Source organism: Schistocerca nitens, chromosome 9 (assembly GCF_023898315.1).
Source record: "Schistocerca nitens isolate TAMUIC-IGC-003100 chromosome 9, iqSchNite1.1, whole genome shotgun sequence".
Classification (NCBI taxonomy): domain Eukaryota; kingdom Metazoa; phylum Arthropoda; class Insecta; order Orthoptera; family Acrididae; genus Schistocerca; species Schistocerca nitens.
In genome coordinates, this window is record NC_064622.1 from 260639700 (window position 1) to 260664054 (window position 24355).

The following is a 24355-nucleotide window of genomic DNA, read 5'->3' on the forward strand; positions in this document are numbered from 1 at the left end:
ACATTTCTTGAAGCCAAACTGACCATCTTACAAATTCTCTATTTTCTTATCGATTGTTCCGTATATTATTCTTGTCAGCAGCTTTGATGCATGACATGTTAAGCTGATTAATTAATGGCGTGTGACGAGGGCCTCCCGTCGGGTAGACCGCTCGCCTGGTGCAAGTCTTTCGATTTGACGCCACTTCGGCGACTTGCGCGTCGATGGGGATGAATTGATGATGATTAGGACAACACAACACCCAGTTCCTGAGCGGAGAAAATCTCCGACCCAGCCGGGAGTCGAACCCGGGCCCTTAGGATTGACATTCTGTCGCGCTGACCATTTTTTTTTCTTTTAATCTCATTTTGTTCGTCTTTGTTCGTTGTATCCGCTCGGGGCGAACGTCGAAAGACACCCATTTCAGTTCGTTGTTGATCCATTAACTTTTTTTTTTTTTTTTTTTTTTTTTTTTTTTTTTTTTTTTTAACAGAGGGCAGCTAGCCCTCTGACCAAACACGCTGAGTTACCGTGCCGGCCCACTTAGCTACACGGAGCGAACGTGAAGCTGCTTGTGCCATTGTTGTCACACCTATCTGCTTTTGCTATCAGCGGAAATGGGTGGATGATATTTTTATGAAAGTTTAATGGTACGTCGCCAGTGTCATAGATTCTACACACTAACTTGAATAGACGTTCGGCTGCCATTTCTTCCCAATGATTGCAGAAATTCCAGTGGGATATTATCGATCCATTCTGCTGCATTTGATATCAAGTCTTCCTGATATACTGGTACCTTAAACAACATCACCCTTAAGACCATTCTCCGCTACACATAACTCACCTGGCACCCTCGCCTTGTCGGTCCTGGCGTGTTAGTGGAAGTACGCTCCGTTAACGTACAGTAGGAAGGCTATACCGCGAGAGTTACGGAGCGCTCGCAGCGAACGCTACAGCGAAGCTGAAAGCGACCTCAATGCTCGCAGCAGTAACCACCCTGCTGGCGCACGCTATGCCAACCGTGCCTCGTGACTCACAGAGCGGCCGCCGTGGGAATTCCAGCGGCCACTGCCCACGCCTAATTATTGTCCAGCTCGCTCCTGCACTGACACTGTCTGACCCAGCTGAAAGCTCACGGCATTGCTCTTGCAATGAAGTCGGGTCACACCCGACCATCTCAACTACTGGCTCTGTGTGCAGTACGAATTGTGTGAGAAAAGTAATGAGTCTGACAAGACTGTGAGCTATGTGGCAGCGTTGTATTCTCCTACTTGTGCAGACCGGTGCGTTCATCCCTTTCACATTCTCAGTCCGTGTTTCAGCGCCGCACAGGCGTCACGTGATTTTTGAGCAGGCCCGGATCTAGGGGGAGGCAAACTGGGGTATCTACCCCGGGTATCAATTTCAGGGGGCGCCAAATTCACATCTTCGACAAAAAAACTTGTTCCACAAAGTGCCTAGCATCCAGCGCACGTTCGTCTATCAATTATTCATGTCATTTTACCCGTGCGGTCTGAGGCGCCTTGTCACAGTTCGCGCGGCTCCCTCCGTCGAAGGTTCATCCCATAGCACTTTACCACAAATTTCAAATGATTTTGAAATGCATTCCATTTGGTTTTTGAACGTTTTTGAACATATTCTAAATTATTTATTTCAAGTTTCTGCTACCAGTCACTTTTTATTTTATGCTTAATCTAACATAATGCAACGCGTTTCGAACATGTTCTGTTCATCTTCAAGCGTTTATACATACATACATACACAGAGAAATGTTACTTAAAAATAAACAGTCTTAAACTAGATTAATCTAGAACACTTTGTCCATTGTTTTTTACTGTAGCTGCTGGTGTGGCATTTGGGGGGAAGGAGGGGGGCAGTGTATATCTAGAAATCGAAATCAGTGATGTCTTCTGCTGGTTTTCTTCTTTGTTGTTGACTCTGTATATCACAGCCTGTATCGGATGCAGATAGATTTGCATCAGTTATGTGTTACGAAAACAGTGTGAAAGGCTTTTATATGACAGTTGATCACTTACAATTTCATAATCTTGCTCCTTCACTTGCATCACTGGTGTAATGGCGGAGCTGTTGATTGTCATCACACTATTGCACATTATATTTTGTCACTGATTGCCACTGCACACATTGCTTCTATCTTATACACACAACACAAGATGGCGGACGGTAGCATGCGAGTCTGTATTAATTATCGAGGTTTTGTATCGATATTCTTGATTCTAGTCATTTCTTGAATCTATTGAGTTCTGGCTTAAGACTGATGAAGAATTTTGAGTTTTTGAATACGTTTATTTCATTAAGAATGTTATCTCCATGCTTTGTTTTATGTACGAAAATTTCCATTTCTTCCATGATATCCATTCTTTTACATTTCCTATTTTGTGTAAAATTTCGAGGTTGTCTTCGATTTTCAAAGGGTGGCCTGTGTCTGTAATGTGAGTTGCTGATTTATTACATTTATCAAGCCTGTAGCAGTCTAAATGTTCTTTGAACCGGGTTCTCAAATTTCTGCCTGTTTGGCCGATATAATATTACATTGGCTGCAGGTAATTTTGCATATGCCAGATGCATCAAGACTTGTATCTGGTGGTTTTATATTGTGAATAAGCTTCCTACTTAGGTTGTTGTTGGTGCTGAAGCTTATTTTTACTTCTGTGTTTTTGAATAGTCTTGATAATTTGTCAGATACTATTCCAAGATATGGCATTTTTACATATTTGACTGCTGGGGTACTGTCAGTTGTGAGTGTAGTTTGATATTGTTTGTTCAGTTTATTTTTTATCCCACACAGTCACGGTTCACAAACATAGCCATTATGGCTGAAAATAAACATTCCAAGTTGATTTCCGAACGAATCACAAGTTGATTTTTAAATGCGGTCGTAGTGTACGTGATGTCTCTGCCAGGGGAATCCCCGTTGCATCTAGAAATAAAATTTCCCGCAGTTAAAAGGGGACGGGGCTGTATGAGCATGACCGAATAAACCCGAATGGGTGGATGCCAATCGCTGTTTGTTTATGTCGTTGATTGGGTGCACGTGTGATCAGCTTTGTTATAAATATTAGCGAAATCCATAGATTCAGATTACGAGAGTGGAAATAAACGACTAACAGGAATAATAGATAAGCAAGATTATCTTCTCGGAGTATCCAAGTAAATGAAATTTTGACAGAATATTTTTTTGCTAGATCGCTACACTACCAGTTGTACAGTCCCCGGTCAGCACCCGCCGTAAGTTCTATTCTCGGAATAGCGCGGAAAACGCGTTGTACGAAAATGTAATAACTCCTAATTGGAGAACAAACGCTGGATGACTGTACCTGTGATTCTGGCAGGGTTATTGACGTTAAGAGGAGGATCAGATTTGACAATGGCAGTAATAGCTACAGAATTAGTGATAACAAGAATGTTTATTAGAGCGAGGAAGGAGAAGGAACAGGGACATCAAATTATATGGAAGAATATGACGATTCCAAACTTATATAAAAATTTCGTACTACTACTTTTCGATCTCATGTTTGATAAACTGGAGCGCATGAAATGGGTGTGAAACTATTTCATCAAATAAAACTTTTTGCTTGTGGTAGGGATAATGGGCATTTGATATTGGTACTTCCTAAATTATGTTCTGTCGTGTTATTTATGTAAATTGAGGTACATAAAAACAATCATATGTGCCAAAACGGTCGCGCTTATTTGGCGTGTGCAACTATTGCTGCAATATTAGAAAGATCTACTTCGTTTTACCCAGCAGACAGTGACAAAATAGACGTAATCAAATCGAGAAACCACGCAAGTTTTGGGTACTAATCGTATTAACAGCTTTTTCAGTATTAGACAACGACCGTTTTTATTTTTCACGTAGCAAAACGATTGACGAACTTTGACGCGGTAATAGATTCTTTCGCAGAAAGGAAAGCACGTCGTGTAAAGCTGTGGCAAGATAAGAGAAAAAAATGCTGGGGCCTAACGATTGAAAAAATGTGTACTGTCTTGCCTGTCTGTTGTCTTTGCTGGTTTTATGTTTATTATCTTCAATTTTATGTCACACAAAAGAGAAAGTTATTAACTAATAGACAATAAAGAGTGGGAATTTTCTGAAGATATCTTATTCTCCCTGTCACAAATAAGTCCACCCAGTATTAATTGTGAGTTTTTTCTTAAGTGGGGTAGGATGTCAAACTGGGCGACTTTGAGAAGGAGAGGCACCACACAACATTTTAATGTCAACTGAGCTGAATATGGGTTTGATGGCTTCCATTACAAAATATACATGTTTGAATTCCACAGAGCGAAATACTGTGACGTGTGATAGAAGAATGCTCTGTGAAGAAGTGTGGCACTGCACTTTGGCACTTTTAAGACCCAATAACATGTCTTACATTTCCTCAAACATTTGTTTTATATATCATACTCTTCGGAAATATGTGTGCTATAAAATTAACATATTTTTGAAAAATCGATTTCTTTTTAATTTTTGACGACCTATTTCAAACGCTAGAGGGGGGGGGGGGGTTGGCGACATATGACCATATGAAGCTTTTTCCCGGTTCAGAATAACGTAGATACGGGGCTTCTGTGAGAGCGCCATTAGTGAAATTCTATGTTACGGAAATGGAACAGCAGAATTAGAACAACGTTACGCCATCAGGTTTCGTGTTAAAATTGGGGAATCCACGAATGTGACCGTTGAATTGTTGAAACAGGCCTATGGGGGCCATTACGTATCAAGAGCACAAGTTTTTTGCTGGCACAAATCATTTCTGGGAGGCCGAGAACGTGTTCAAAATAAACCTCGCTCGGGGAGACCTTCAACTTCGAAAACCGGCGAAAACGGCGAACATGTGCGTGCTCTTTTGACATCAGACGGACGTTTAACAAGCTAAATAAATACTGTTATCTGTTAAATACTTTCATCGTACATCAAACGTAGACCGAAGTTTTGCATATGTGAAAAGCTTGTGCCAGAATGGTGCCGAAAAACGTCACAATTGGGCAGAAGGACAACCAAAGAAACGTGTCCGATGATCTTGAGAAAATTGACAATGGTCACGAATGGTTAAGTCGAGTAATCACAGGTGACGAATTCTGAATTTTTGAGTACGACTCCGAAGAACGTGGCAAAGTGAGGAGCAGCACATTATCTCCTCGACAGAAAAAAAAAAAATCGAATGGGCAAATCAAAGATCAAAACAATCTTGATATGCTTTTTTTTTGACAATAGGGGTCTCGAGCATAAAGACTTTTTTCCCCTCAGGATAAATTGTCAATCAGCTGATATCCTTGAAAGGCTCAGGAAAAGGGTGATCTAGTGAGACCGGACATTGCAGATAAATGGGTGCTGCATCACGACAACGACCTATGTCACACAGCCACTTCCACCATGTAGTTTTTGACATCAAAAGGTTTTCCTGTCTGCAACCCTCCCCCCCCCCCCCCCCCACCCCTCTATTTATCTGACGTGAGTCCTTATGATTTTTTTCTTTTCCTTAAATTGAAAAATGTCTAAAAAGTGCGTTGTGTTGGGACTCTGGAGATCATTTAAAAGAATGTGACCGATATGTTAAAGGCTCTATCAGTTGAAAGCTTTTGGCGCTACTATGAGGACTGAGAACTTCGTCGGTGTATAGCTGCCGAAGGGAACAACTTTGAGGGGGCAATAATGTAGTCAGAAGAAAATAAAAACTTTGATGCATAAAATTAAGTCTCATAGGCCTCAGACGTAACGTACCTTTTTCATTTTGATTAGAGAAGCACCACCAGTTTATGTTTCCGCCACCTTTGATAAGCATCGATAGATGACGTCAAGAAACGTGGTATTGTCTCCAGCTGTTTTTGCATACTGCCGCCAGCTGTAGCGTACACGTTGTGGTGTATCGATTAGCATCGCAGAGTGGAGTGCTGTGCTGTACGTTCCCACTTCCAGCCTGATCAGCTGAACTTATTTGTTATTTGGTGTTTGGTATTTTTTGTTGTTGTTGTTGTTGTTGTGGTCTTCAGTCCTGAGACTGGTTTCATGCAGCTCTCCATGCCACTCTAGCCTGTACAAGCCTCTTCATCTCCCAGTACCTACTGCAACCTACATCCTTCTGAATCTGTATAGTGTTTTCATCTCTTGGTCTCCCTCTACGATTTTTACCCTCCACGCTGCCCTCCAATACTAAATTGGTGATCCCTTGATGCCTCAGAACATTTCCTACCAACCGATCCCTTCTTCTAGTCAAGTTGTGCCACAAACTTCTCTTTTCCCCAATCCTATTCAATACTTCCTCATTAGTTATGTGGTCTACCCATCTGATCTTCAGCATTCTTCTGTAGCACCACATTTCCACAGCTTCTATTGTCTTCATGTCCAAACTATTTATCGTCCATGTTTCACTTCCATACATGGCTACACTCCATACAAATACTTTCAGAAACGACTTCCTGACACTTAAATCTGTACTCGATGTTAACAAATTTCTCTTCTTCAAAAACGCTTTCCTTGCCATTGCCAGTCTACATTTTATATCCTCTCTACTTCGACCATCATCAGTTATTTTGCTCCCCAAATAGCAAAACTCCTTTACTACTTTAAGTTTCTCATTTCCTAATCTAATTCCCTCAGCATCACCCGACTTAATTCGACTACATTCCATTATCCTCGTTTTGCTTTTGTTGATGTTCATCTTATATCCTCCTTTCAAGACAATGTCCATTCCGTTCAACTGCTCTTCCAAGTCCTTTGCTGTCTCTGACAGAATTACAATGTCATCGGCGAACCTCAAAGCTTTATTTCTTCTCCATGGATTTTGATACCTACTCCGAATGTTTCTTTTGTTTCCTTCACTACTTGCTCAATATACAGATTGAATAACATCGGGGATAGGCCACAGGCCTGTCTCACTCCCTTCCCACCCACTGCTTTCTTATAACTGCCATCTGGTTTCTGTACAAATTGTAAATAGCCTTTCGATCCCTATATTTTACTCTTGCCACCTTCAGAATTTGAAAGAGAGTATTCCAGTCAACATTGTCAAAAGCTTTCTCTAAGTCTACAAATGCTAGAAACGTAGGTTTGCCCTTCCTTAATCTAGCTTCTAAGACGAGTCGTAGGGTCAATATTGCCTCACGTGTTCCATCATTTCTACGGAATCCAAACTGATCTTCCCCGAGGTCGGCTTCTACTAGTTTTTCCATTCTTCTGTAAAGAATTCGCGTTAGTATTTTGCAGCTGTGACTTATTAAACTGATTGTTCGGTAATTTTCACATCTGTCAACACCTGCTTTCTTTGGGATTGGAATTATTATATTCTTCTCGAAGTCTGTGGGTATTTGGCCTGTTTCATACATCTTGCTCACCAGATGTTAGAGTTTTGTCAGGACTGGCTCTCCCAAGGCCGTCAGTAGTTCCACGGGAATGTTGTCTACTCCGGGGGCCTTGTTTCGACTCAGGTCTTTCAGTCCTCTGTCAAACTCTTCACGCAGTATCGTATCTTCCATTTCATCTTCATCTACATTCTCTTGCGTTTCCATAATATTGTCCTCAAGTACATCGCCCTTGTATAGACCCTCTATATACTCCTTCCACCTTTCTGCTTTCCCTTCTTTGCTTAGAACTGGGTTTCCATCTGAGCTCTTGATGTTCATGCAAGTGGTTCTCTTATCTCCAAAGGTCTCTTTAATTTTCCTGTAGGCAATCCTGTAGGTTCCCCTAGTGAAATAATCCTCTACATCCTTACATTTGTCCTCTAGCCATCCCTGCTTAGCTATTTTGCGCTTCCTGTCGATCTCATTTTTGAGACGTTTGTATTCCTTTCTGCCTGCTTCAATTAGTGCATGTTTATATTTTCACCTTTCATCAATTAAATTCAATATATCTTCTGGTACCCAAGGATTTCTACAAGCCCTCGTCTTTTTACCTACTTGATCGTCTGCTGCCTTCACTACTTCATCCCTCAGAGCTACCCATTCTTCTTCTACTGTATTTCTTTCTCCCATTCCTGTCAATTGTTCCCTTATGCTCTCCCTGAAACTCTCTACAACCTCTGGTTCTTTCAGTTTATCCAGGTCCCATCTCCTTAAATTCCCACCTTTTTGCAGTTTCTTCAGTTGTAATGTACAGTTCATAACCAATAGATTGTGGTCAGAGTCCACATCTGCCCCTGGAAATGTATTACAATTTAAAACCTGGTTCCTAAGTCTCTGTCTTACCATTAGATAATCTATCTGAAACCTGTCAGTATCTCCAGGCTTCTTCCATGTATACAGCCTTCTTTTATAATTCTTGAACCAGGTGTTAGCTATGATTAAGTTGTACTCTGTGCAAAATTCTAGCAGGCGGTTTCCTCTCATTTCTTAGCCCCAATCCATATTCACCTACTACGTTTCCTTCTCTCCCTTTTCCTACTACCGAATTCCAGTCACCCATCACTATTAAATTTTCGTCACCCTTCACTATCTGAATAATTTCTTTTATTTCATCATACATTTCTTCAATTTCTTCGTCATCTGCAGAGCTAGTTGGCATATAAACTTGTACTACTGTAGTGGGCGTGGGCTTCGTATCTATCTTGGCGACAATAATGCGTTTACTATGCTGTTTGTAGTAGCTTACCCGCACTCCTATTTTTTTATTCATTATTAAACCTACTCCTGCATTACCCCTATTTGATTTTGTGTTTATAACCCCTGTAGTCACCTGACCAGAAGTCTTGTTCCTCCTGCCACCGAACTTCACTAATTCCCACTATATCTAACTTTAACCTATCTATTTCCCTTTTTAAATTTTCAAACCTACCTTCCCGATTAAGGGATCTGACATTCCACGCCCCGATCTGTAGAACGCCAGTTTTCTTTCTCCTGATAACGACGTCCTCTTGAGTAGACCCCGCCCGGAGATCCGAATGGGGGACTATTTTACCTCCGGAATATTTTACCCAAGAGGATACCATCATCATTTAACCATACAGTAAAGCTGCATGCCGTCGGGAAAAATCACAGCTGTAGTTTCCCCTTGCTTTCAGCCGTTCGCAGTACCAGCACAGCAAGGCCGTTTTGGTTATTGTTACAAGGCCAGATCAGTCAATCATCCAGACTGTTGCCCTTGCAACTACTGAAAAGGCTGCTGCCCCTCTTCAGGAACCATGCGTTTGTCTGGCCTCTCAATAGATACCCCTCCGTTGTGGTTGCACCTACGGTACGGCTATCTGTATCGCTGAGGCACGCAAGCCTCCACACCAACGGCAAGGTCCATGGTTCATGGGGGGAGGGTTTGGTATTTATCGTTATATTTATGAACGGTAACGACGCCAGATAGGCCGTTCTGACGTTGAGCTTGATATTGGAAGCAAGAATGCAGAAACTGTCACAGGATTTGTCGATTTGTAAAAAGTGTTTGACAACAGAAAGTCGTGCAACATGTTCGAAATTCTGAGAAAAATAGCAGTTAGCTGCAGTGAAAGACGGATGGGGATTGAAATTCAGAGTGAAAGGCTATCAATAATGTGATTCACTGGTGGCACTGCTATCCTCTGTGAAACAGAGAAATCACAGGATGTGTTAAATGGAATGACCAGACTAATGAAAACAGAATACGAGTTCAGAGTAAACCTGAAGAGACAAAAGTAATGAGAAGCAACAGAAATGAGGATAATGAGAAGCTTAACATCAAAACTGGTGGTCAAGAAGTAGACAAAGTTACGGAATTCCGCTACCTATGAAGGAAAATGACAAACGATGGACGAAATAAGGAGTATGTGAAAGACAGCTATCATAGCCAAAGAGGGCAGTACAGGCCAAGAGAAGTCTACTGGTGTCAAACGTAGGTCTCAATTTGGGGAAGATCATTTTGAGAATATTCGTTTGCAGCACAGCATTGTAAGGTAGTGAATCGAAGCGTTTAAAGTGTGCTGTTGCAGAAGAATGTCGAAAATCAGTCGGACTGATAAGAAATGAGGAAATTCACTGCACAATCGGCCAAGAAAGGAGAATATGGAAAACACTGACACGAAGAAGGAACAGGATAATACGACATGTGTTAAGGCATCAGGGAATAACCTCCGTGGTACTATAGGGAACTGTGGAGGGTAAAGCTGTAATGGAAGACATAGACTTGAATACGTTCAGGCTCAATGATTCAACAAATAAGCGCGAACGTAGGGTGCAAGTACTACACTCAGACGAAGCTGGCGCAGGATATATTCGGGAGTATTCGATATCTGTGTAAAAACCACCGTTCTGAAATATTCGATGTTTGTATGCGTGTAAATAGCTGTATTCTATGTCTACAAGTTTAATTCCGTTCTGGACTTCTTTCGTGTCAGTAATAACCATACACTGGTATCCTCTGTGAAATTGAAGAATTACAGGATGTGTTAAACGGAATGAAGTCTAATGTGTTAGAATATAGATTCAGAGTAAACCTGAAAAGACAAAAGTAATGAGAAGTAGCTAAGTGACGTATGAATTGACCACCCTACCTTCAGATATGGAGTTGATTGTGGTTTCGGCAAATTATTTGCGTTTTACTGTCACACGTTAATTAAAGACGCGCCGTCCAAAACAAAAGCAGCAATGTACCGCCACCAGCAATGAAAGCGCAGGGCGAGTCACATATAGGGAAATTCACGAATCAGTTGAGCCAGACTTGAAAAAAATAAATAAAATAAAATAATAATAATAATAATAATAATAAAATAAAATAAAAAAAGACAGGGTGTCCATAAATTATCCTTACAATTAAAAAATATAGTAACTTTAGAACTATACTAGATATTAATAAATGGTTTTCAAGATGTGATAACTTAACGTTTTTTCACCTTCCAGGTAACGCAATTTTGACAAAACTGAGCTTGGAAAACTGATAAAAATGTGAACGCCAGAGGAAAAAGCTCAGTGTGAGGCATGGTTCATAAAGACGATGGCCGACACTTGAACCTGTTGTCATATTCTAGCACGACGGGGCACCACCCCACTCGTCCCTAAATGCCTTTAAATTTCTGGATGAAGTTTCCAGATATGTGGATTGGACGAGGACGTTCAGTGTGAGGGCCGCAATGGTTCCCTAACTTCACACCACTAGACTTCTTTCTGTTGGGTTTTGTAAAGGATCTGGTGTACCTAATCAAGGTTAGACGTTTACATGATGATGATGATTATGATGATAATGATAATGTTTGTGGGGCGCTCAACTGCGTGGTCATCAGCGCCCGTACAAAGTTCCAATTTTTATTCAGTCAACTTTCTTTTCACAATCCAATCCAGTCACTCTAACAAATGATGATGATGACAACACAAACATCCAGTCCCTGGGCAGAGAAAATCCTTAACCCGGTCGGGAATCGAACCCGGGACCCCGTGATCCATAGGCAGCAACGCTAGGCCCTAGACCACGAACTTAAGTCAGAGAGGTCTACAGGACTTTAAGGCACGCATTCGCATCGCATGTGAACATGTCACCGTAAAGATGTTGAATGGTACTTGGGAGGAAATCAAATTCCGACTAGACATTATCCATGTCACTAAGGGTGCACACACTGATGTGTATCAACGAGGAAACAAAAACTTGGGAGTTATCTTGTCACTCGTCGAAAACCATATTTCAATATCTACTATAGTTTTAAAAATATTGAAGTCTTAAGTCGTAAAGATAATTTACGGACACCCTGTGTTATAATTTCTGATCATTAAATGTACTACTCAGCAATACTGGCACTAATGGGAAAGGTGAACATGGGCCTTTCATTTGGCCAACCAAACGAATTAGGGTAAGCTTGGCGTCTACCGTTCTGTTCGGACGTGTTTGTAACTGCGTATTTCGGTACTGCTGTAAATCACAGGAAAAGAGGTGGGCTTGTTCTGTTCTGCGTTGTGTGCGGGTAGCTACTTAGCATTTGCATTTGTAATTTAGAGATGGTGCATAGAGTTAGAGTTCAAACTTGGCACGTGCAGAGACAGGCACAAAATATTGCCTTCGACTAGTTACTATTTTTATTACTTCTTTCTAGCGAAATAACGACGCAAAGGTATTAAGAATAATGAGAAATATATAAGTATTAATATCTGTTCTTGCCCGTAAATACAACACCGACCGTTTGGAGGTCAGTCTTAACAACTTGCGCCTGAGCAATGGAGGCACTGTGTGTAAAACACACACACACACATTACGCAAGACGCTGTCGCGGTACTTCCCCCCCCCCCCCTCCCCCGGGAACCTCAGGATTCGCAAGGAACAGGCTGCTGGACACCAAAACAGCACTGGACACCCCGTACTTCCAGCCTTTGGACAGCACACTTGTGTTGTCGGCAGCCAATCAGCCAGCAACCAGGTGCCATGTAAACAGGAGGTCCCGGGTTCGAGTCTCGGACGGGGCACACATTTTTCAACTGTCCCCGTTGATATTTATCAAAGCCTGTAAGCAGCTAAATGTCTGGATTTCATTATAATTTCAGGTGCTTCTTGAAGTCCGTCCTGTTCGGCTATAGCCACAACATCCTGTCTTGCAGCCACACCGAGTCTTCCTCGTTGCCTCCAGATGGCGCAGACACTAGACCGCTGCCGATAGCAGCGCCCTCTCTTGCACGGCGAGTGAACTGCGGTGACCTTGGCGTCATCATGTAACTTCGCGGCATTTTATATCGCCGTGGACGTTTGACGTCTTGTGGCGGCATCATATTTTAAGGTTACAGGTATTTGACTAATGTTCTCATCCGTATCGGTGGCGGTTGTTTCCGACGTGTTAGGGTCGATACGTATGTTCTGTCTATACTGCTGGAAAAAAGATAACCACCTCAAGGACAGTATTCACTTGCACCGGAGTATACAGGGTGGTCCACTGATCGTGACCGGGCCAAATATCGCACGAAATATGGGCCAAACGAAAAAACTACAAAGAACGAAAGTTGTCTAGCTTGAAGGGGGAAACCAGATGACGCTATGGCTGTCCCGCTTGATGGCGCTGCCATAGGTCAAACGGATATCAACTGCGATTTTTAAATAGGAACCCCCATTTTTTATTACATATTCGTGTAGTACGTAAAGAAATATGATTGTTTTAGTTGGACCATTTTTTTCGCTTTGTGATAGATGGCGCTGTAATAGTCACAAGCATATAGCTCACAATTTTAGACGAACAGTTGGTAAAAGGTAGGTTTTTTAAATTAAAATACAGAACGTAGGTACGTTTGAACGTTTTATTTCGGTTGTTCCATTGTGACACATGTACCTTTGTGAACTTATCATTTCTGAGAACGCACGCTGTTACAGCGTGATTACCTGTAAATATCACATTAATGCAATAAATGCTGAAAATGTCCGTCAACCTCAATGCATTTGGTAATACGTGTAACGACATTCCTCTCAACAGCGAGTAGCTCGCCTTCCGTAATGTTCGCACATGCATTGACAATGCACTGGAGCATGTTGTCAGGCGTTGTCGGCGGATCACGATAGCAAATATTCTTCAACTTTCCGCACAGAAAGAAATCCCGGGACGTCAGATCCGGTGAACGTGCGGGCCACGGTATGGTGCTTCGACGACAAATCCACCTGTCATGAAATATGCTATTCAGTACCTCTTCAACCGCACGCGAGCTATGTGCCGGGCATCCATCACGTTGGAAGTACATCGCTATTCTGTTATGCAGTGAAACATCCTGTAGTAACATCGGTAGAACATTACATTGGAAATCAGCATACATTGCACCATTTAGATTGCCATCGATAAAATGGGGGTCAATTATTCTTCCTCCCATAATGCCGCACCATACATTAACCCGCCAAGGTCGCTGATGTTCCACTTGTCGCAGCCATCGTGGATTTTCCGTTGCCCAATAGTGCATATTATGCCAGTTTACGTTACCGGTGTTGGTGAATGACGCTTCGTTGCTAAATAGAACGCGTGCAAAAAATCTGTCATCGTCCCGTAATTTCTCTTGTGCCCAAGGGCAGAATTGTACACGACGTTCAAAGTCGTCGACATGCAATTACTGGTGATTAGAAACATGGTACGGGTGCAATCGATGTTGATGTAGCATTCTCAACACCGACGTTTTTGAGATTCCCGATTCTCGCGCAATTTGTCTGCTACCGATGTGCGGATTAGCCGCGACAGGATCTAGAACAGCTACTTGGGCATCATAATTTGTTGCAGGTCGTGAATGACGTTTCACATGTGGCTGAACACTTCCTGTTTCCTTAACTAACGTAACTATCCGGCGAACGGTCTGGACACTTGGATGATGTCCAGGATACCGAGAAGCATACGTAGCACACGACCGTTGGGCATTTTGATCACAATAGCCATACATCAACACGATATCGACCTATTCTGCAATTGGTAAACGGTCTATTTTAACACGGGTAATGTATCACGAAGCAAATACCGTCCGCACTGGCGGTATGTTACGTGATACTACGTACTTATACGTTTGTGACTATTACAGCGGCATCTATCACAAAGCGAAAAAAGTGGTCCAACTAAAACATTCATATTTCTTTACGTACTACACGAATATGTAATGGCAGCGCCATCTAGCGGGCCAACCATAGCACCATGTGGTTTCCCCTTCAAACTAGACGAGTTTCGTTCTTTATAGTTTTTTCGTTTGATGCTTATTTCGTGACATATGGCTTGGTTCAAATGGCTCTAAGAATTGTGGGACTTAACACCTGAGGTCATCAGTCCGCTAGACTTAGAACTACTTAAACCTAACTAACCTAAGGACATCACATACATCCATGCCCGAGGCAGGATTCGAACCTGCGACCGTAGCGGTCGCGCGGTTCCAGACTAGCGCCTAGAACCGCTCGGCCACAACGGCCGGCTTCGTGACATATTTGGCCCGGTAACGATCAATGGACAACTCTGTATATGCGGATACTGAGGGGTTGTATTGTTAGTGATTTGTTTGTCACGGTCATCGGCGATTAGATATCGCTCTGAAGGACTGCCCTTGCATGCTCTGTTTTGACTCTGCAGGTAGTAACTGTGCTGGGTTTTGAGGTCAACAGTCTCCGCAATAATCTTACTATGGTACACCTATGCCCCACAGACTTGTACGTATTCCTGCTGAACTACTTCAGCTATTTGAACAGTGTTACATTATGGGACTGCAGGAAGCTAGGTGGATGTATCGACGGATTGCTGCACATGTTCGGTACAATGTGTCCATGGTGTGCCGCTGCTTTCAGCAGTTGTGTGGGGAACATTCCGACACCCTTACACTAGGATTTGCTTACCTCGTAGTACCGGCGGGCATCAACATCGACGCATTGTGCGTACATGAGTGGCCGACCGAACACTATCCAGGGAAGAAATCTGGGCACACGTTGCAACTGTCGGACGAAGCAGGACTAACATGTGTGCCTCTGGCCAGACTACCACAGACACCATAACACCACCAATCGCCGCTGCTCTGATGTGAAAGAGTCAAATGATTGAAATGGCGCTCTTGTCTTCAGTGGTGAGAACAGGTTCTGTCTGCTTGGGAATGATGAACGTACACGTGTACGGTGTAGAGCTGGTGAGTGGCATGTCGTGTAGTGAATTCGTGCAAGACCGAAAAGTTGCTACGCTCGTACTACTGCCATTTATTAGTGAGAAAGGTGACGGGCAGAACAATGCACATCTACATGCTATGAAAAGATTTAAAATATTAGGGCAGACTGTACTATTGTAGGTATTTGCGGTTAAGTGGTGATAAAACTAAATTCCGCTTTGGAAGTCCCTAAATTATCACGGCAACTTAAGAAAAAACGGTTATAAATGGCCCCCAGCTGAGGTAAGAAATTAAAAACACTGTAGTCTACAGCTAGGTACCGACCCAGCGGACGATAAGGCATATACTGCAAACATCGGTAGCTGCCATCACTCATACTAATGTTCAAATAATGATAAACACGCAAGTAAAACAATAACCATGGCAGGCAGAAAAGATAAACGTTGTGTGCGAATTTTCGGGTGAGATTCGAAGCGACAACGGCTACAAGTTTAACATAAAGGTGTAAGTGAGCAGCCTTTAGTTGTGTGTGTTATCTAAAACGCTAACCTCTGAATGTGAACTGACAACCTAAATATGCTACTGAACTCCAAGCCACATAGTTTACGTGAAATTGAAAAGAATCCTGTGGGTGTGAAAACCGATCTCATACATAAAACGCAAGTGTATAAAAAAAATGTAGTGTCGACCTGTATAAGAATGTAACCTGAAACATGCGAAAATTTCTGCACTGACATAAGACCATGGTAAAATAAAGAAACTGACAGAACCAACATTGCGCAAAGGAAACGAAACAACCACCTATTACGAATCTCACCAGCATAATGAAGTACTGACTGAAACAGCAACACAGCAAGTCTCCGCAACAGCTAAAAAACTACTGCTAAAAAAATAACTATAGTTGGTCCAGGGAACTGGGTTCATAATCATGCATAGAATGCCAAAGGAAGACATCAGTCAACCTTTAAGTTCTGAAATTTCAGTTTGGAAGGGACTTCTCAAAGACAACAGTTATAGACTGTAATATGAAAATTCATTTAATCTAATAACTCCCACGGTCAATAGAATAATTATCAAAAACTCGACTGTGACGAGGGTGAAGTGAACCAACAATACAAGTCTACAAAAATAAAAATAAACGTTTTACCTCATCAAATAATACTTTTTTCTTCATTTTAAAACCTTTTTCATGTCGGTATGCTATCCAATCATTGTTCTGAATCATGATTCCTCCTCGTAATAAATCTTCTCCTCACATAGGTCCAAAAATACGTCCATCCAATAGTGGCTGAAAGATTCTAAGACTCCACAGTGCTGCCATCGTAGATACTGTTACCTAACAACAATTTATCTGCCCACAATTCTTGAAATACATCAGTTTCCTTTACAAATATCAACACATACAATAACATCATCAAAAAGTAGCCGTCTTACAAAGATCTTACCGGTAAGCGATTACAAAAAAAAAATGGAAATGAAATCCCATGCTTCTTGACAGAGCGTAGGGCAACGATGAGGGAGACCCGCACTGCCGTACTAGGCAAGGTCCAATTGGAGTTGGTTTGCCGTTGCCTTCCTCCGACCGTAATGGGGATGAATGATGATGATGATGATGATGATGAAGTCGACACAACAACACCCAGTCATCTAGAGTCGGGTGAAAATCTCTGACCCTGCCCGGAATCGAAACCGGGACCCCGTGCTCGAGAAGCGGAAACGTTACCGCGACACCACGAGCTGTGGACTACCGGATAGGGACTACTACGGTCGCAGGTTCGAATCCTGCCTCGGGCATGGGTGTGTGTGATGTCCTTAGATTAGTTAGGTTTAAGTAGTTCTAAGTTCTAGGGGACTGATAACCACAGCAGTTGAGTCCCATAGTGCTCAGAGCCATTTGAACCATTTGAACTACCGGATAATATTCCTCTTTATTCACCCTGGAGTAACGGGTACATAGCTTTCGATGTCCTATGACAAACTTAATCAACTCAGGCTAATTTCCTTCTGAAGGCGCTGTATCACATTGGACATGTCCGAAAGAACAGACACTACACATATCAATCTATACGACTTGACTATCATAAGATCATTTCTCTCTCCTGAACTCTTGTGGGATGCGGCGAGCACTGAGTATGGTGGACCGGAGGCCGCTACGTAAGTAGTATGCGACAAGACGGGAATTTGGGTCGGACGCAAAGCGTGCTCGGATAGCTGAATTTGCTAAGATGAACGCTCTCATAAAGTGGGAAATCAGGGTTCGAGTCTCGGTACAGCACAAATTTTTTGCTTGTCGCCATTGAATTCATTTCGATGCCCAATTTCGGCCAAAGAATTCGTTTCATTTCAGCACAATGACATATACTATCGACTTGGCGTATTCACATGGGCAAAAAAAGTTTCAGCTTGAATTTGCTGATGCAGTGCTGCCAACCACAAGAAATAAAGACTGCTATTCAAATGGCTCTGAGCACTATGGGACTTAACATCTTAGGTCATCAGTCCCCTAGAACTTAGAACTACTTAAACCTAACTAAACTAAGAACATCACACACATCCATGCCCGAGGCAGGATTCGAAACTGCGACCGTAGCATCCCGCGGCTCCGGACTGCAGCCCCTAGAACTGCACGGCCACCGCGGCCGGCAAAGACTGCTGGTTTCGTCAAAACTACATAGGAGACGTGTTAATCGTTTTTGGAACAAAGATGTGCCCTACATAACAGCTGTACCCTAAATGGAATCTCCACGATAGCATCTCACAGACGTTAATGTCAGCCTGTAATGCGGCAACGGAGTGAACGAGTTGCTGTCGAGGCATATGTGTGTCTGTGTGCGCACGCACGCGCTTGAGCAGGGGCAGCCGTCCCTCCAAGTGCAGCAGGGCAGCAGAGTAAGAGGGCCGGCTGATTCCGCCCACCAGCTGGGGGCCGTGGCTGCGCGGCGCGGCGCTGCGCTCAACAAGCGGAACGAGCAAATAGCCCCCACTTGCGGACGACACGCTGGCTGCAGCGGTGGCCTTATCTGTCGTGCAGCGGCTCTCTGAGCCGGGCGACGTGCCACGAGGTCAAGGAGACGTGTTTCTGGCCAGGCGCACAGATCGCGTTACTATCAGTTAAAGTTTGCTTGTATTATGTTGCTACAGTTGCTTAGTAATTTAAGTCAGATACCAACACGAATTGTGGAATCGCTTTGTCACACTTACTAAAGTGCACGGGCTATTATGTCGAGGTCGAATGATTTTCTTGGAGAAACTCAACGTTTCATCCATAGCTACAGAGGACATCTTCAAGGGAGATCCCCTCTGCAGGTGGAGAAGAAAAGTTGAATTCTTGTTACATTGCCGAAAAAGATGCAGCATCCTGAAGGACAAGTAACAACTGAAAGAGTGAAATAAGTCAAGAGGTCCTGATGAATTCCCAATTCGGGTTTTCCAACAGCGCTATGTAGCTTCCTGGCAGATTAAAACTGTGTGCCGGACCGAGACTCGAACTCGGGACCTTTGCCTTCCGCGGGCAAGTGCTCTACCAACTGAGCTGCCCAAGCACGACGCACGTCCCGTCCTCACAGCTTTACTTCTGCCAGTATCTCGTCTCCTGCCTTCCAAACTTTAAGAAGCTCTCCTACGAACCTTGCAGAACACTTGCCCGCGAAAGGCAAAGGTCCCGAGTCCGAGTCTCGGTCCGGCACACAGTTTTAATATGCCAGGAAGTTTCATATCAGCGCACACTCCGCTGCAGAGTGAAATTCTCATTCCAGCGCTATGTAGCTTTGGCCCTTTATCTAGGTTGCATTTCTCGTGACCTTCTCGCCCAGCGAAAAGTCCCAAGTGAGTGGAAAAAAGCGCGGGTGACTCCTGTTCAGAAGAAGGGCAACAGAATGGACCTGCAAAACTGTAGACCAGTATCCCTAACATCGGTTTGCTGCGGAATCTTTGAACACATTCTCAATTCGAACGTAAAAAAGCCGAGCGAGGTGGTGCAGTAGTTAGCGCACTGCACTCGCATTCGGTAGGACGCCGTTTTAAACTCGCGTCCGGCCATCCCGATTTCATTTTCCGTCATTTCCCTAAATCGCTCCAGGCAAATGCCGGGTGGACCCTTTGAAAGGGCGCGGCCGACTTCCTTCCCTGTCCTTCCCTAATCCGATGGGACCGATGACCTCGCTATTTGGTCCCCTCCCCTAAATCAACAAACCAACAAATGCAACAAGTTTTATTGAGACTGAGAATCTTATTCCCACAAATAAGCATGGTTTAGTTTCGTTCGTGGGTAACTCAGCTTGCCCTTTTCTCACATGACAAACTGCGAACTATGGATGAAGAGCAACATGTAGATTCCGTATTTCCGGAAAGCGTTTGACACGGTTCCCTGACGCCGGCTACGAGCGATTTTCGCTTGCTGTGTTACAAGTTATTTAGCTAGTAATTAATCGTTTTTGCTGTATAATATATAGTATTTACGTGCATTAGTGTAATCAAGTGATAGCAGAAACAATTCGACTGTATGGATTACTAGCCGGCCGATGTGGGCGAGCGGTTCTAGGCGCTTCAGTCTGGATCCGCGCGACCGCTACGGTCGCAGGTTCGAATCCTGCTTCGGGCATGGATGTGTGTGATGTCCTTAGGTTAGTTAGGTTTAAGTAGTTCTAAGTTCTAGTGGACTGATGGCCTCAGATGTGCTCGGAGCCATTTTTTTTTTTGTATGGATTATTGCTTCCAAATTAACTCTTATCAAATCCCTTTACCGTCACATTCAAGTAATTACACTGTCTGGATAGTATTTATCTTGAATAATCAGGGGCTGTAAGCCATTAAACAATATATGGGTAGACATAAGATAACATAGAAAAGCAAAACAAAAAACAATCATTGCAATTCATGCAGAAATTTGTCACCTTAAATTAAAAGGTAAAACTGACACTGGATCAATGGAAAACGGTTGAAGACATGAGGGAACTGTAGAAGAGGGACACGTTTTGCACGAACCATGGTGTGATTCAAATGGCTCTGAGCACTATGTGACTCAACTGCTGAGGTCATAAGTCCCCTGCCCGCATCTCGTGGTCGTGCGGTAGCGTTCTCGCTTCCCGCGCCCGGGTTCCCGGGTTCGATTCCCGGCGGGGTCAGGGATTTTCTCTGCCTCGTGATGGCTGGGTGTTGTGTGCTGTCCTTAGGTTAGTTAGGTTTAAGTAGTTCTAAGTTCTAGGGGACTGATGACCATAGATGTTAAGTCCCATAGTGCTCAGAGCCATTTAGCCATAAGTCCCCTAGAACTTGGTACTACTTAAACCTAACTAACCTAAGGACATCACTCACATCCATGCCCAAGGCAGGATTGGAACCTGCGACCGTAGCGGTCGCGCTGTTCCAGACTGTAGCGCCTAGAACAGCTCGGCCACTCCAGGCAGTGAACCATGGTGTGCATCTGACCTTAATAGGTCGGCTTGAAGTTTACATTCCACGAAATTGTTTTCATGAAGATAATTCATAAAGACCTCGCGCTTGCAAAAATCCGGAAATTGCTGTTGCATGTTCCCTGCGCAGCTGCATTTGTGAAGACTTTTCGATCATTATAGACGAGAATAAGTGTCATACATAGGTAAAACATACAAATGTTTCATAACGGTACAGTTACGGTGTGGCAGATGGGTGAACAGCTGTGGTCGGCTATCTGACGCACAGTAGGAGGAACGTCGAGGTTTAACGTTCCGTCAACGACTAAATCTGTGAGACTAATCACGTGTTCGGAAGGTGACTCATGTGTGTTAGCCACCGTGCTGCCTCGCAGAGCTGCGTTGCACAGAGGTAGAGCTGGTCTTCAGTCAACAGTGAGAACGAGGCCAGGAGGAAACAAGGACGTAACCAAGAAGGACATAGTACAAGCTCGGACTGGAAAGATGCTGAACGAATTTTCAGCGTCCTTTCCAACGCAAACGTCCTATCGTCCGTTTTAATCGACATAGACAAACCACATCATTGTGGATGTTGTTGTGTTTTTATTAGGTATCGGTTGTTGTTATTGTGGTCTTCAGTCCTGAGACTGGTTTGATGCAGCTCTCCATGCTACTCTATCCTGAGCAAGCTTCTTCATCTCCCAGTACCTACTGCAGCCTACATCCTTCTGAATCTGCTTAGTGTATTCATCTCTTGGTTTCCCTCTGCGATTTTTACCCTCCACGCTGCCCACAACTACAGAAGCGACATAACAAATCTACACTGTCCAGTCACATTAATGTGACTTGCCAAAAGCCTGAATAACCACCTTTTTCAGAGTGTACCGCTGCGAAGCGTGCGAGTACCGTGTCATCGAGGTTCTGGAAGGTACAGACAGTCACGTAGACCCACGCTGCCAGTTGCGACGTTTCTCGGTTTAGGATACAGGAGCGTACGGTAATCTCATCATGGCGCTCTTCCAACAACGCACCTACACTGCGAGCTGTTTGAGGCGTTGCACTGTCCTGCTGGTAGATGCCATCGTGCCGAGGAAAAACAAACAGCATGTAGGGGTGGATATGGCCCCCAAGAATAGATGCATACTAGTTTTGATCCACTGTGCGTTCCATAATGACTAGATCACCCAGGGAATGGCACCAAAACTTTCCCCAGAACACAACACTCACTCCTCTTGTAAGCGTATTGTCATATCGCTGGCTTAGTTGCGGAGTATCTTTGCAGGCAGCGCGTTTGCAGAGTCGAGCATGGGACACGGAACTGTTATTGTGTTGTGGGTAGGTCTGCATGTGAGAGGCATTGTTATGGAAGTTCAAGTGTTTCTACAACTGCTATTAGAGTAAAGTGATCAAATATGGAAGTGATTCGGAGGAAAGTGCGATATAATGTAATTAAAAATAAGCAGTGACGCCGATAACGTATTTGTGTATCCTCTCGTAGCGTGTCGCACCGTACATCAATCATCCGCGCCGTGTTCGGCCTGTCAGAATGAAGTAATGTCGATCATCAATATAGTTTACCACGAAAGAGAGCATTCAAGTGCCAGTGTCTTGTAGTGAGCGTGAGAACGTGCGTTCAGTCATCGCCTTCCGCATCATCAACAATCAGCTGCGCCGCGACGGTTACGCGCACGCTCGTACAAGTGAGATCTGAAAAATTAACTCTATAAACAGTGTTTCATTACTAATGTCAAGGAGGACTGGTACCAAATATCTGTGTATGCGTGCCGAGCGTAAGAACTTTCGTTCGATCATTCGGCTTCCGCATCATCAACAACGACCCGCGTCGCGTCGGTTACGCGTACGCTCGTCCAAGTGATATTGTGGACAGATAATCATCAAGAATGTTAATCGGGGTAAGCGTTTATGAATTAGAATGTAAACATTGCAACCTGTGATTTCTTATGGTCTCAGAATAAAGATGTTCATACCAGACGTAGGACAATGTTGTGCTTAACGTTGAGAGGCGCCCCTAAACCCGCTAGCGTATTTAGACTACTGGCCTATAAAACTGCTACACCAAAAAGAAATGCAGATGATAAACGGGTATTCATTGGAAAAATATATTATAATAGAACTGACATGTAATTACGTTTTCACGCCATTTGGGTGAATAGATCCTGAGAAATCAGTACCCAGAACAACCACCTCTGGACGTAATAACAGCCTTGATACGCCTGGGCATTGAGTCAAATAGAGCTTGGACGGCGTGTACAGGTACAGCTGCCCATGTAGCTTCAACACGATACCACAGTTCATCAAGAGTAGTGACTGGCGTATTGTGACGAGCCAGTTGCTCGGCCACCATTGACCAGGCGTTTTCAATTGGTGAGAGATCTGGAGAATGTGCTGGCCAGGGCAGCAGTCGAACATTTTCTGTATCCAGAAGAGCCCGTACAGGACCTGTAACATGCGGTCGTGCATTATCCTGCTGAAATGTAGGGTTTCGCAGGGATCGAATGAAGGGTAGAGCCACAGGTCGTAACAAATCTGAAATGTAACGTCCACTGTTCAAAATGCCGTCAATGCGAACAAGAGATTACCGAGACGTGTAACCAATAGCACCCCATACCATCACGCCGGGTGATACGCCAGTGTGGCAATGACGAATACACGCTTCCAATGTGCATTCACCGCGATGTCGCCAAACACGGATGCGACCATCATGATGCTGTAAAAAGAACCTGGATTCATCCGACAAAATGACATTTTGCCATTCGTGCACTCAGGTTCGTCGTTGAGTACACCATCGCAGGCGCTCCTGTCTGTGATGCAGCGTCAAGGGTAACCGCAGCCATGGTCTCCGAGCTGATAGTCCATGCTGCTGCAAACGCCGTCGAACTGTTCGTGCAGATGGTTGTTGTCTTGCAAACGTCCCCATCTATTGACTCATGGATCGAGACGTGGCTGCACGATCCGTTACAGCCATGCGGATAAGATGCCTGTCATATCGACTGCTAGTGATACGAGGCCGTTGAGATCCAGCACGGCGTTCCGTATTGCCCTCCTGAACCCACCGATTCCATATTCTTCTAACAGTCATTGGATCTCGACCAACGCGAGCAGCAGTGTCGCGATACGATAAACCGCAATCGCAATAGGCTACAATCCGACCTTTATCAAAGTCGGAAACGTGATGGTACGCATTTCTCCTCCTTACACGAAGCAGCACAACAACGTTTTACCAGGCAACGCCGGTCAACTGCTGTTTGTGTATGGGAAATCGGTTGGAAACTTTCCTCATGTCAGCAAGTTGTAGGTGTCGCCACCGGCGCCAACCTTGTGTGAATGCTCTGAAAAGCTAATCATTTGCATATCACAGCATCTTCTTCCTGTCGGTTCGCGTCTGTAGCACGTCATCTTCGTGGTGTAGCAATTTCAATGGCCAGTAGTGTAGATACATAATTTCAGGCAAGCCAGCAGCAGTGTGT

The 24355-nt window shown here is 43.8% G+C and overlaps 1 long non-coding RNA gene across 1 annotated transcript in view; it reads right to left on the minus strand.

Annotated features, from left to right (window-relative positions):
• The window catches only part of LOC126203668 (uncharacterized), a 529761-nt gene that overhangs the window by 427721 nt on the left and 77685 nt on the right, over positions 1–24355 (minus strand). The window lies entirely within an intron of this gene.